The sequence below is a fragment of the Amphiura filiformis genome, chromosome 13, assembly GCF_039555335.1.
Source record: "Amphiura filiformis chromosome 13, Afil_fr2py, whole genome shotgun sequence".
NCBI lineage: Eukaryota > Metazoa > Echinodermata > Ophiuroidea > Amphilepidida > Amphiuridae > Amphiura > Amphiura filiformis.
The window spans coordinates 51,356,616-51,370,710 of record NC_092640.1 but is presented as its reverse complement, the minus strand read 5'-3'; positions in this window follow the sequence as shown (position 1 = coordinate 51,370,710).

The window sequence follows — 14,095 nt, the reverse complement described above, 5'->3', positions numbered from 1 at the left end:
TGTAGATGTAGATGCACTCCAGCGGCTAAAAACAATACCTTTATTCTCTAATTCTAGACCTAGCGATCCTAGGGAGGGGGGGGGGGGGGAGCGGCGAAGCGGCGAAGCGGCGACAGAGAGCGCCGTAGAATAAATTAATATATAGATGGCGCTCCCAGTGCGGTGCTCCAGACAGAGCCTCGTATGTTGAAAGGCTTGGTGACTATTATTTTAATAACTGTAAACTATTCTTAAAGCACAAACTAATTGTGGGATAGGCTTTTACGACGGGAATTCATTTTGGTGAGGGGCTCAAGTACCCTAGAGCCTCAATAATCTTAGGTAAAATTCATAATCTGAGGTAAAATTCATAATTTTATTTTATAATTTATAATTTTATGGTCAAATTCATAATTTTAGGATCAAATTCATAATTTTAGGGTCAAATTAATAATTTCAGGATATAATTCATAATTTTAGGGTAAAATTCATAATTTTAGGGTACAATTCATAATTTTAGGGTCAAATTCATCAAGGGTCAAGTTCATACTTTTATGGTTAAATTCATATTTTAGGGTCAAATTCGTAATTTTATGGTATAATTCATAATTTTGGGGTAAAATTCATAATTATGATCAGATTCAGAGTTTTAAGGTAAAATTAATAATTTTAGGGTATAATTCAAAATGTAAGGTACGCTTCATGTAAAAACGTATGCATTCCATACCCTCCCGCACGCGTAATTACTTTATATAGAAGATATTAATATTCATAATTTATAGAATATTACATATATATGACTCATTTGTGCTGTTTGGAGCTATTGCGGCCCATCATAGTTGCAGAAAGAAATTACGCCTCCCGCACCCACCCCTTCAGCGTTTCGCGCCTCGGAGCAGGCCAAAAAAATCCCCCCCCCCTATTCAAAATTTTCCGGAGCCTCTGTTATCATGTTATAATATCAGATAAATGCAAAAAACAGTACATTTTAATGACATAATAAAATTAAATTTTTGTAAAAAATGATATCAAAGTATCAGTATGTGAAATGGATTTTTTTCAGATTAACACAAACACGACATAAACAATATTGGTGTCAATAGTATACACTAGATTTCGCGGTTCTCGGGTTGGGCGGTTCTCGTGATAGGCCTATCTCTAATTACCCAACACCCGTTACCCATAAGACTTGTCCTAACCTTTCAAACTACTACGATATGCGTCGCTCAATGATTAATCAACTCTGTTAATGTTTTGTAGCTGTGACGCTTACTTCGGTAGGCTACCCATAATCTGAAAACCCATCGTTCGCCTCTTTCAAACCCTGTCCTGCTACCACATTGGAGGACCCCAGAATACCCCGAAATACAACCCAAACGGGTTATACCATAACTGATGATTTTTATGTTAATCCTGTCTTGAAAATAGGCCTATTGGTCTTTTCCGATGCGCGCACTGTACTCCGCGCGCACTCCGCGATAGCGCACCGCGAGCACGCGATAGTGCACCGCGTGAACGCGAAACGCGCAGACGCGAACGCGATAGCGCGCGGACAGAGGACGGACGGACGGACACGCCGTTATTAGTATTAAGATTAATTAGAGAATAAAGGTATTGTTTTTAGCCCCTGGAGTGCATCTAGCGTCTCATATAACACGGGCGACATCATTATTTTAAGTAAAACAACGAGGCGAAGCCGAGTTGTTTTACGCCAAAAATAATGATGTCCCCCGTGTTATATGAAACGATAGATGCACGACAGCGGCTAAAAACAATACCGTTATTCTCATTCTTAAACACTTCCATTCAAATAAAAATATTATACAAGTTTTAATCAAATTAAATCCTACATTTTGCAAGGAATTACCTAGGGCTTAAAATCGATCAGTCCCGTTATTGCTGTGCGCCTCCGATTGGTCCAAATAGCGAGTACGCGTATCGCGTCGACGCACACTCGCTGACCCGTGTGATATCGTGTCATATCACACGGGTAAAGTTGGGTAAGAACCAGTAAGATTGCAGGAACGTTCTCAAGTGTAATTTTAAGAATTGTCCGATATGCTACAATGGCCAAAAGTGATGAGAAACATAATTAAAAAGTGCAAGTGTTAAACATACGGGCGAATTACAAATAGGTATATAGGATTTTTAAACCAACAGTTTCAATAGGTTTAAAAGGAAAGAAAATGGAAATTAAGATGTGGAAATTATTAAGATTTAATTTTGAATTCATATAATTTCTCAAAACTGCATTGACATGATTGGACAGAAATACCGTTTGGTTTTGTGCGGTTTTTTTTGTCTCAATTAAATCAAATCAAATCAAATCAAATCAAATCAAATCAAATCAAATCAAATCAAATCAAATCAAATCAGATTACACCTCACCCCTTTAACATGGTCTACATCCGCTATACCTACTTTTGGACCAGAGGATGATTTAAGCACTTCCCACCACGCCACTGTGTTGACTTGCGGTTAGCACAGCTGTGTGAGTGAACATGACACCACTGCTCGCACATTGCATTGACGGGCATGGTTAAATTTGAATTGGACTGATATATTTACAATAAAAACGCATTCAAAATGCTAGTCGATTTCACATTTTATGTTACCTACAGAAGGTGTGAATAAATATTATCCTTTATGTATACATCACTTTTGTTCTGAAATCGACCAAGTAATAATGACACACGCACAATTCTTAAACAACATCTTTTGCACATAATTCAATGGGATTTGAAAAGTAAAGTGGCAGTTGAAACTCTAGTGATAACACGTTTGCAGTGCATGATGGGGCTTCCTTAAATCATCCTCTGCTTTTGGACTATTCACTTATACTATTAGGACATATGCTTCCAAAATTCTTTTAAGTGCTGAATTCTGAAATTGACTAGATTGACCAGGAAACGACCTTGAACAATATCAGCATAAATAATACAGAATACATCAGTACATTTCTGGAAACTTATTTTTAGATTTTCTATTGTCATGATTGTATACTTGTATATTAGTCATTACATTGTTATCGTATTTCATATTGTTAAAAAAATAAGATGATGCAAACATCAAGTTGTATTTCGCAACATATTTCTTGCAAATATGTATAGTTTGTGTGGGGGTGTGTTTGTATGGTGTTTTTTGTGTTGGGGTATGCGTGCATGCACTGTTTATGGGTAAACAACACGGCAGGTATAAAAGACTGATCACTGATTGCTGATTACTGATTGCTGATCACTGATTACTGATTGCTGATCACTGACTACTGATTGACCAGTTGCTGATTGCTGAACGGTTACCTGATTACTGATTGATCAGGAGCTGATTACTGATTGTTCAGTCACTGACTACTGATTGCTGATCGTTCAGTAGCTGAATACTCAGGGATTACTGAATGGTTACCTGGTTATTGTAAAAGACTGATTATCACTCACTGAACGCTGTACGCGTATACGAAATACCGTACTAAAGGAGCGTTCAATATTTATTGAGGGGATGTCTCTGTGGCCGATTTTTTGGGTTTAATATGGGATTTCAAATGGGGATGCCACGTTTAGAATCGTGTAGTTTAGAATGGAAATTTTGCGCAGACATGAGCCTGATGAGGAGGGACACGTGACATGACATCTCGTTCCGTAGCAGGAATAAAAACTAATAACACAGCTTTAATAATACGACGGGCACGGAATGGCTTGGCACGGGACAACGGAGCGGGGGGGGGTAATCACTGGAAGACTTTAAAAATGGGACGGGCGGTTTAAAGCATGGGACACGGGACGGTAGACTGAACAACAACGCATTTTATTTAAATATTCTTTGATTTATGCATTCCATTTTATCTGTGAATTGGTTTAATTTAAGTTAATTACATTTATTGCACATTTAAGCACCAAAATGTGACGATACATGTGTGGTAGGTGCAAAATTTAGAAGTGCAAAATATTTATCCTGGATGTACAGTTTGGATTATTATTCGACAATCAAACAGGGTAATTACATGAACAATAGGCCTACATTACATGTAGAAGATACAAGAATTTAGAATCATCTCACAATGGCGAGCAGGTCAGACTGCAAGTGATGGTCTGATGGTATGGTATAGTATGTACGTGTGGGAAAACATCTGTGCATCGACACGCCCAGCTGCAAACCGACCGAATATGGCAAGCCATTGTGGTCAAAGTGTTTATTTGTTTGCTGGTTTACTCATCATGCAGTCATGTCTACAGTAGAATTCACCACGACCTTTGCAGGACTTAAACCCCATTAAAAGCTATTAAACCAAGATAACACTCATTGAAAACAGCTCAACTATGTTACATCAGATCTTCTCTGGTTAAATACACACTACACATGTTTCTGTTTTAACTGCGCGGTATTCCAATGAGCTGGTCAGGGATGCAAATTGTGCGGGAGCAGGGAGCACCGCTCTTAGGAAATGAGAGTCAAAATTGAGGAAATAATGCCATGGGGAGAAAAAAGAAAGAGAGGAAAAAGGAGGGAGAGAGACGAAAAGAAAAGAGAAGAGGAAGAGGGAAAAGAGGAAAAAAAAAAAAAAGAAGAGTGAGGTACAAGATAATAGGGGATGAAGCTACTGAATGGAAGAGAGGAATCTTTTGGAGGAATTCACATTATTGTTCAAGAATTAAGAGCAAAAAAGGGAAGGTGGAAATGGGATATGAGAAAATTTACAATTCATCACCATAAGAGGTATTCAATGTAATTTAACAGGAAAAAAAAGAAGTTGGATGAAGACAGGTGGAAACAGGGCTCATATCTGAGAAAATTGAGAGAGGCGGCAATCATATCTGAGGAAATTTATGGAGAGGCAGCAATGAAGATTTTATGGGAACAAAAGTCATAAAGGAATTCAGTGTTCTTTATCAATAGTAATGCCACTGAGAAAAGGACAAAACTGAGTGGAAAATATTGAGGAAATTTAAAAAGAAGAACCATATAAAGCACTAAACAAGTTGTGCTTCTCTGACAAAAAATGAAAGGGGAAAGAGGGTAAAGGAAAATAAAAGGGGAAAGGAGCCTCTGTCCGACCAAAATTGACCCCAAACTAGTGTAAAATACCACATTTTTGAGCGCTACGCACGCACATTGTCATCGTAATGCCTTTTTTTTGAAGCTCGAAGACCTAACATACAGTCACTCTAAAATCCACGCTATGTTAACATTCTCATCTTTTGAAGTGCAGAATAAAGCTATTTTTGCATGGTATGATTGAGGAAATCTTGAGCCTAAAAACCTTGCTCCTGAGGAAGAAATCACAATTTGCACCCCTGGAGCTGGTATTATACTTTCAGTTGAGTAACCGATAATCCAGCAAACGCAAGGTAACAATACTGTGCGGGCCTTTGTTTACGAAATGAGACAAAAGTGTGCATATTGTTAACCAGCATTCTTGAAAATGAGAAACATAATGGTTGAAGACCGTAACACGGTTTGGAAATAATTTCTTCATATTTTTTGGTGTTATCTGTCGTTTACATATCCTTCCTAAAACACAAAAGTGCGAGTATTTTCAAACCCCTAAATTAGCTAAAAATTTAGGACATGTTACAAAACTATATCTTCTAGAATTTCAGAGAATACTTTAAATATTGGCCGGTTATTTTTTCACACAGTGACGTTAGGACATTGCCTATAACATAAAATACAAACGTGCGAATATTTCAAAACACCTAAATTAGCTAAAACTTTAGGACATGTTACAAAACTATATTCTCTAGAAAGTCAGAAAATACTTTAACTATTGGCCGGTTCTTTTTCACACAGTGACGTTAACTAGGCAATGGCCTATACTTCTAACCTACACTATTTGTAGAGGTCACGCGTCAATGGTGAGAGCACTGTGTACGGTATTGTGTATAGGAAAACGGACAGTAACTGCAGTATGTCTAAGGCAATGCGTCTCACGTGCGCGTTGTACCCCAATAGGTTGGATTTGTGATATTTTACTTGAGAAAATTAAATGTTCTGTTTTATTTGTTTTGGAAAATTACTAGATTTACAACTTATGATGGTCTTTAATGGAAAGCATGTCGAATTTGAAACCAAATTGAGGTCTACCCACTGTTGCTAACTTATTTTATGATTAATTAAACCAAATAGGTCCTTGGTTGGAGGAGGTGTGGACACGGAGCCAAACTAACTGTATGGAAAGAGTCCAGCACAGTTTGATGACATGCTTGTTTTCTCTTTTATCATCTAAAATCCATGATTATTTAGTACCAAGGTTGATAGTAATCATAATTATAGCCATTAAGTAGTTTGCGTAATTTCAATTAATAAGTTAGACTAACGAGCTGGTTTATGTGTCACTTCATGTCTTTTTCCATCGACTTCTATGTAAAACAGTCGATTTTCAGATTTGCATGTAGGCCTAATAGTCCGAAAGTGTCAAATGAAGAGATAATTGTACTATTTCTGGCATGTCTGGGTTGTTATGATTATGCTAGACTTAAACCAGTTACTGAAAGTATTTCAAGCAGCCAATTACCATTAATTAAGATTTTTGAATAATTAATTAGGTATAATATTTAATAATGAAGAAAATTTCGATCACCCTGTATACATATAAGCAAGCATCGCACCCTATACAAACTGTACAGGGTGTCCCAGAAAAAAATACCGGGCGAATGAATTTGGACGTACGAGAAATAGACATCATAATCTAAGTATCTCCAATTCAGCGTGTAGCCCGTCTGATTCTTCATCTTATTATACGCTAATTTTACTGGAATCGGTTGACTGACTTGAGCGATTACATAATGCATGCGTCAATTCACTTCATTCCAAGTTTGAAAGAAAGATCATTCAACACAATGCGCACTAGTGGTTGCATGCCTGTCAATCGGCTTCATATTTAGTTCGGTGAAATCGTTTTCGATCTTTTAAATAATCTTTCTTGCAAAATATTTAATCAGGTTGTGTTCAAATTTGAAAATCTACACGATATTGAAAATGAAAGTGCATGTAAGATGATGCTCGGTGTTTGTAAATATCTTTAATGTTGATATAAATGTTGCATAAAGAATTATTGCATACAGATTCCAGCTGGCTTAAAATCTTTCTCACACACATTATTGTTTTTAGAATATTTCCAAGAAATTGTAATACAAAGTTTAAATCTTTTATAGCTTCATTAATGTCGCGTATCCAATGTTCTTTGGAAAGTTAAAATATAACATATTTGCACAACCTTAAAAATTAGGTTGGATAGCTTCCAATTCCAGAAATAAAAAAATTTCTCGGACAAACTTTTATTCATCTTCAGTGAAAGCATGAATAACATAATACCGTCGGATTATAAAATAGATAATGTGGACTAAATTTAATGAGATACACAAACTTTAGGAAGCGATGAGCGAGTATGAAAAAGGCGCCTGTTGATCAAACTTGGAATGAACTGCACTGATGCGCGCACTACGTAATCATTAAATTCTTCGCAACCAGTCAACCGAATCAAATAAAATTTTCGTATTAGTGATTTACAATAAAATTGGCTATGCGCTGCATATCAAATTGTTTGATTCTAATGTCTATTTTTCGACTTACGTTCAATTTTATTCACTCGGTAATTTTTTCCTGGGACACCTTGTATATTTTCTGGTGGGCCTTTTCAAACCCTGTTTGATTCTGACCTCCTCAGATTGAAATGCTCCTAAAAAGAAATAGGCAATTTAAAACTATACAACAGACTCCACTGTGAGTTTGTGCAACCAGTTTGCCACTTTCTTCAATGATAAGGTCACCACAATCAGAGAAGGTCTTGATTTGCATCCTGGTACCCAATCTCAATTTGTTGACTACCGCACTGAACATGTGTTCAGTGATTTCATGTTGGTCTCTGAGAAGGATGTTTGCAAACTTGTCAATGCTTCCTCCACCAGTACTTGTATCCTTGATCCAATCCCTACTTGGTTGATGAAAGACCACATTGAGCGTTTTATTCCATCAATTACTCATATCATTAATGTGTCTCTCTCATTTGGTATTTTCCCAGAACCTCTGGGCAAAGCTGTTATATCTCCTATCATTAAGAAACCTTCTCTTGATCATGATGAACTTAAAAATTACAGGCCGGTATCAAATGTGTCTTTTATATCCAAACTCATTGAAAAGGTTGTAACTCAGCAAATAACAAATCATATCAATGACTGTAATTTAGGTGAAATCTATCAATCGGCTTACAAAGCCAACACAAGTACAGAAACCGCTCTCTTAAAGGTGAAAAGTGATGTGTTGAATGCCGTAGACAGAGGGGAAGTTGTCCTTCTTGCACTTTTAGATCTGTCTGCGGCATTCGATACCATCGACCACGGTATCATGCTCAAACGTTTACAGGATAGAATTGGTTTGTCTGGTAATGTATTGCAATGGGTTCGTACATATCTTAATTGTAGAAGTAGTCGTGTATTTATTGATGGTTGTGTTTCCAATTCAAGCCCTCTTGTATTTAGTGTTCCACCGGGTTCTGTGATTGGGCCAATGATGTTTGTTATTTATACCTTGCCAGTGGGGACATAATTCGTAAACATAATGTCTCATTTCATATATATGCAGACGATACACAATTGTATGTTTCCTTTTGTCCTAACATCCCGGGTGCTGCTGAGAAGGCGTTGCAAAAACTTGAAGCCTGTATCCACGAACTGCAAAACTGGATGAATATAAATAAACTCAAACTGAACAGTGACAAAACGGAATTTTTCATTGCTGGATCCCATTATCGCCTTCAAAAGCTTCCGAATCTTGAACTCAAAGTTGGCCAAAGCATTATAAAACCATCTCCAAATGTTCGCAACCTCGGGTTATTTTTGACAGTCATATGTCTATGACAAAACAGGTGAACTCCATCGTTTCCTCTGTCAACCTCCAGCTTCGCAACATCAGAAGAATACAGCATCATTTGGATACGGACACTAAACATCATGTTGTCCGGGCCCTTATACTTTCGCGTTTGGACTATGGTAACAGCCTTCTCTACGGACTCAAGTCTCAAGATCTTCGCCGCCTTCAATCCCTTCAACACAAAGCAGCTAAGCTAATTTTCTCCGTTCCTAGACGTACTGATCCAAAACCTCTCATGAACAATTTTCATTGGCTTCCGATAAGCAACCGCATCCAATTCAAACTCTGTCTTTTGATTTATAAGTGCCTGACTGACTCTGCTCCACGATACCTCATCGATTCAATTAGTCTTAAGCCAACACCTTCCAGTGGCCCTGTTACAAGATCTGCCCTGGACAGAACTCTCCTAAACATTCCCATGTGCAAGTTAACCTGTGGTGATAAGTCATTTACAGCTGCTGGACCGTCCATCTGGAACAGCCTGCCACGGAACATACAGGAAGCTTCTTCACTCACACAATTCAAAAAGCTGCTGAAAACTCACTTGTACAATTTTTAGTATTTTTCATTTTGTTCTTTACATTGACTTTTCTTGTTTTCCACTGGCTGGTTATTGTTTGTTGTTGGTATTGTAGTTTTGTGCGTTTAGATCAATTTTTTGCATAAGCGCCTTAAATCACCTTTATGTATGTATGTATGTAAAAAGTTAATTGGTATACCCTGTATATTTTCTTGCACACTCTGAATATTGATTTCAAGTTAATGGCATTGTAATCTATGTTCTTTATGCTTTCTCGCAATGTATTTGCATATCTGTAATTGGTTAAAAAGTTATAACCATTTATATTAAAACTGATGTTTTCACCTTAGAAAAGAGCATGTCACGAAAGAAGGGCCCAACTTGAGACACATGGCCTTATACGGTCTCACTCTATCCTGATTGTAAGGGACACTGAACACCTAAAATTGTGAAATAGGTATTTAAGTCATTTTAGGGTTTTCTCGTATTTAATTTCTTTGAAATTTCAGCTTCAATTTGCTTTTATTTGAAAGAAATCGGACATCGGCTCTCATTTTATGATTCATATTCATATAAATTGTCTTTTACCACTACCATGACTACGCCGAAAAGTAGACCGACGTTAAGATTGATCATATAGTTAAGACGCTTGGCTGAAGTTGATTGACCCTATAGTGCCGACAACTTGATGTCTTGCAATAATGTCTTGTGGAGTCCATTTTGAGTTTGTAACATTTTCACGCCGCAATTGCGTTATGGATCCAATGGCTTGCCATAACACATGAGCGTACTAAGTACATGTAGTACTTTACCATTGTTTACATTTGCTGGGCGAGACACATGACCGTAATTAAGTTGTTTACAACATCGATGTGATCATGTGCACAAGCCATGGCCATCAGAATAATTCTTTTAGGGACCATGCAATAATTATGAGCCCTGTAGACTTCTATGTACTATAGTAGGCCTAGTCCACTTGCCCATTTTGCATAGGCCTACTCTGGCTATAAAACGCTGATTTGTAACTTGCGTGCAATTGATGGATTTTCACATCTGATATTTTCAGTCACCATACTCGCTCTAATTCCAAAATCAGAAATCAGAATTGTAAAGTATTGAAGTGAGCAATTATAATTATGCAAGATATATTGTCACTAATCTCCTAAATCAAAGTACTCTATAGGCCTACTTTGATCTAATATAAACTCTTTATGACCATTTACTAAACACTTTATTTGAGTTCAACGGAATGCGTTCATCATGATTAAATAATAACATTTTTTTTTAAATCAAAATTCGAAACAAGGGAAGGAGGGGGGGGCAGACTTTGAGTTCTGAGGAGTGCGAGTCAGTGGCGTAGCGACGCCTGGGCCCCAGGCCTGGGCGCCACCCACCACCCTTAGGGGCACCGAGTTGGCCAATTCAGCATCCATTCTGCGCCCCCTTCAAGCAATGAATGTCAAAATTTCCGCGCGCATTAAGGGGCTACTACACCCCTGGCTAATTTTGGACTATTTTTTGCATTTTTCTCAAAAAAAAATTATAGCACATTGGTGACAAGTAAGATATATATGTATAGGCCTATTATAGGGGCAAGGACTACAACTACTGTACTGAAAATTCAGCAACTCAAAGCAAGTTGTTATTGATTTATTGATCAAATATTGGGTTTCCCTCATTTTTAACTGTAACTCCACAACTGTTGTCTGCGCTGAAATAAAATTTCCAGTGTAGTAGTCCTTGCCCCTATAATAGGGCCTATACATATCTTACTTGTACCCAATGCGCTATAAGTTTTGAGAAAAATGCAAAAATAGGCACAAAATTGGGCAGGGGTGTAGTACCCCCTTAAGGCACAAAAATATGAAAGATCAATTTAAGGGATCTGGAATGAGTGTTTTGACAGTATTTTTTGTGGGACATGAGAGCACATGAGCCATATCGAATTACATTCTGAATGCGGAGAATGTCTTTCTGATATCAAATAATTTTTTTGAAATTCACGATATAATACAAATTTTATGACAAATTATAAACATTTGATATTTTTCACATTTTTTATATAACAGTCCTTGAAGTAAATTTTATGAATCTAATGATATATTTTTAAAGTGTATGTAGCTGGGAGGAAAAGCCTACGATCAATTGAAATTTTTGACCTTTCATAATTGAAGATATGGAATTTTTCCCTAAACATGCTAAAAGACCTAAATTTTTGTGTGTGTTTTGGAGAAAAAATCCATATCTTCAATACGAAAGGTCAAAATTTTCAATAGATCGTCGGCTTTTCAATCATCCCACCTACATACACATTAAGTATCAATCATCAGATCATGGAGGTATATAAATAAATGGAGAATGATCCAGCCAAGCCTCTTTTGTACTACGTTGGTTATGACCAATTATTGTTGAATAGGCAATTTCAGGTTTATATTGATTATGCTAAGCTGATTACATTGTGAAGTCTGTTTCACTGGCCATTGATTTCAATGGGGTAAAATGAAGTTTATACTTATTGGAAATTAAGTGCTCATGTTTCATAAAATTTTGATATCAAAATCTCATTTTCGCCAAAAATTGAGTGCTTAAATTGCATCAAGAAATCAGTCTTTTGAAAAAAGAAACACCTTATCTGTTGTCATCTTGTGACTCCTACATTTTGGTCATGAAAAATTGAATTATGACTTTTTTTTCCAAAAAGTTATGACCCCCGTATATTTGGAACCCCTCCTCCAAAGAAAATGATAGCCTCCTAATAATATTAATAATCATTTAGGCCTAAATACTGATAATTATTTATTATACAATGAGAAGTTTAATGATGATGATTTAGGCGGCCTATACGATTTCATGACAATAGGCCTACAGAATTAAAAGTTTAAAATAACATGACATATCCGTCATGGCACTCAATCAATTTGACCCGAAGCTTCAACCAAAATCACGATTATCATACACTAAACTATGAGAAACTGTTTAAACAAAGTATATAGGGCCTATACATTCCGTAAATCAATTTCTCTCTAGAAAAGATTGTCTGATCATCACTTTTGCTTGAATTCCGAAGTACTTCCGGTAAATTTTGCTCGCTCGTAACTCAAATGGCCCAAATTGGCTCAACATAATTGTTTCACAATCGGAAGGTAAAAACGTTTTGCTTTCATTTGCACTATATTTGAACTCCCTCAGACCCCCTTAAAAGTTTGATATATGAACATGAAAACTAAGTATATTTGTCAAGTTACGGCACAACTAGTGTAGAAAACAGTTTCATAACTTGAGAACAGAACATCCGAATTTCTTCGGGTTTTCGCACGATCATACATTGAAACTATAAGCTATCAAAACTGGTGACTTTGAACTAGCTGATTGACTAGCTGACGTCATTATACAGTCTCTTTTACAAGGCTTCCGGTACGGGTCAATGTAGGGTCAATTCCTATGAGGAAATTTTGGGAGTGACAATCAATGAACCATGGTAGAGGCTCATAACCATCGTGGAGATCAATAGCTTGGCTGAAGTGGCTGGTCAATTCAAGTTTGGTGACTCATTGAATAGAGGTAACGGGATAATCTCCACTTAGGAGATTAGAATTCTGGCGATCATTCTCCATTTATTTATATACCTCCATGATCAGATTTATACAGTTTACTTCGAGTACCGTTAAATATCAAAAATATACATTTTTAATCATTTGCCATAAAATGTGTATTACATTGCGAATTTAAAAAAAAAATCAAAATTATTTGATATCATCAGGACATTCTCCGTATTCAGAACAGCGGCGGCGGAACGATTTTAAAAGGCAGTCAGGGTGATGTAAAAAATAAAAATAATGGGCGCATAGCAGACTGAAGGCCCAATTGAAGCCATTTGGTTGACCATTCTGGCACTATTATTAGGGCCTTTGTACAATTTTAGTTTGAAAAATCTAAAAATTGGTTTAATGAAGGCCCAATTTGAAGCCATTCGTGGACAAGTTTTCACTATTATTGTATAAATTATTGCTTTTAGTGCTGGGTGTCCAAAGCAGAAGCGAAAAGGAGAATTTGTTTATCCGTACACAGGGAGTTGGAAAATTTTGCAAAATGAAGGTCCAATTGAATCCATTTGGTGCATCATTTTTACACTTTCTAACCATGTTAAGGGTCTAGAATAGAGATTTGATTATTCAGACATGTTACACATAGCACATTATGCATATGGGTTAAAGTGGGGACCAGGCCCCCGGTCAAAAAAAAAAAAGTGGAGGGCCACTGGCCCCCTGGCCCCAGGTTCCGCCGCCGATGATTCAGAATGCAATTCGATATGTATGATGTGCTCTAATGTCCCACAATAAATACTGTCCAAACGTTCATAGGCCTACCCCATCCCTTAAGAACGAAATTCAACTTCATTATAACCAAAATTAATTAGTGGTAGGACCTATTTGTCCAAATTTTCGCTCGCACCGCGCGCAATTGTTTCAATATATGTTTTTTTTTTGGGTGGGGCACAATTATGTACGCCCTATCCCGGGCTCCACAACCCCTAGCTACGCCACTGGTGCGAGTGCGATTCACACTCCTTCGCACTCCTTAAATGATTATATTAAGGACAGTGGCGGTACCAGGATTTTTTCGGGGGTATGGGGTGGGGGCAAAGTGAATTTCAGGGGGGGGACAAAATCACCAAATTTTGCGCAAAATTGCCGCAAAAAGTGGAAATTTACATAATTTTAGGAGTTTTGCCTC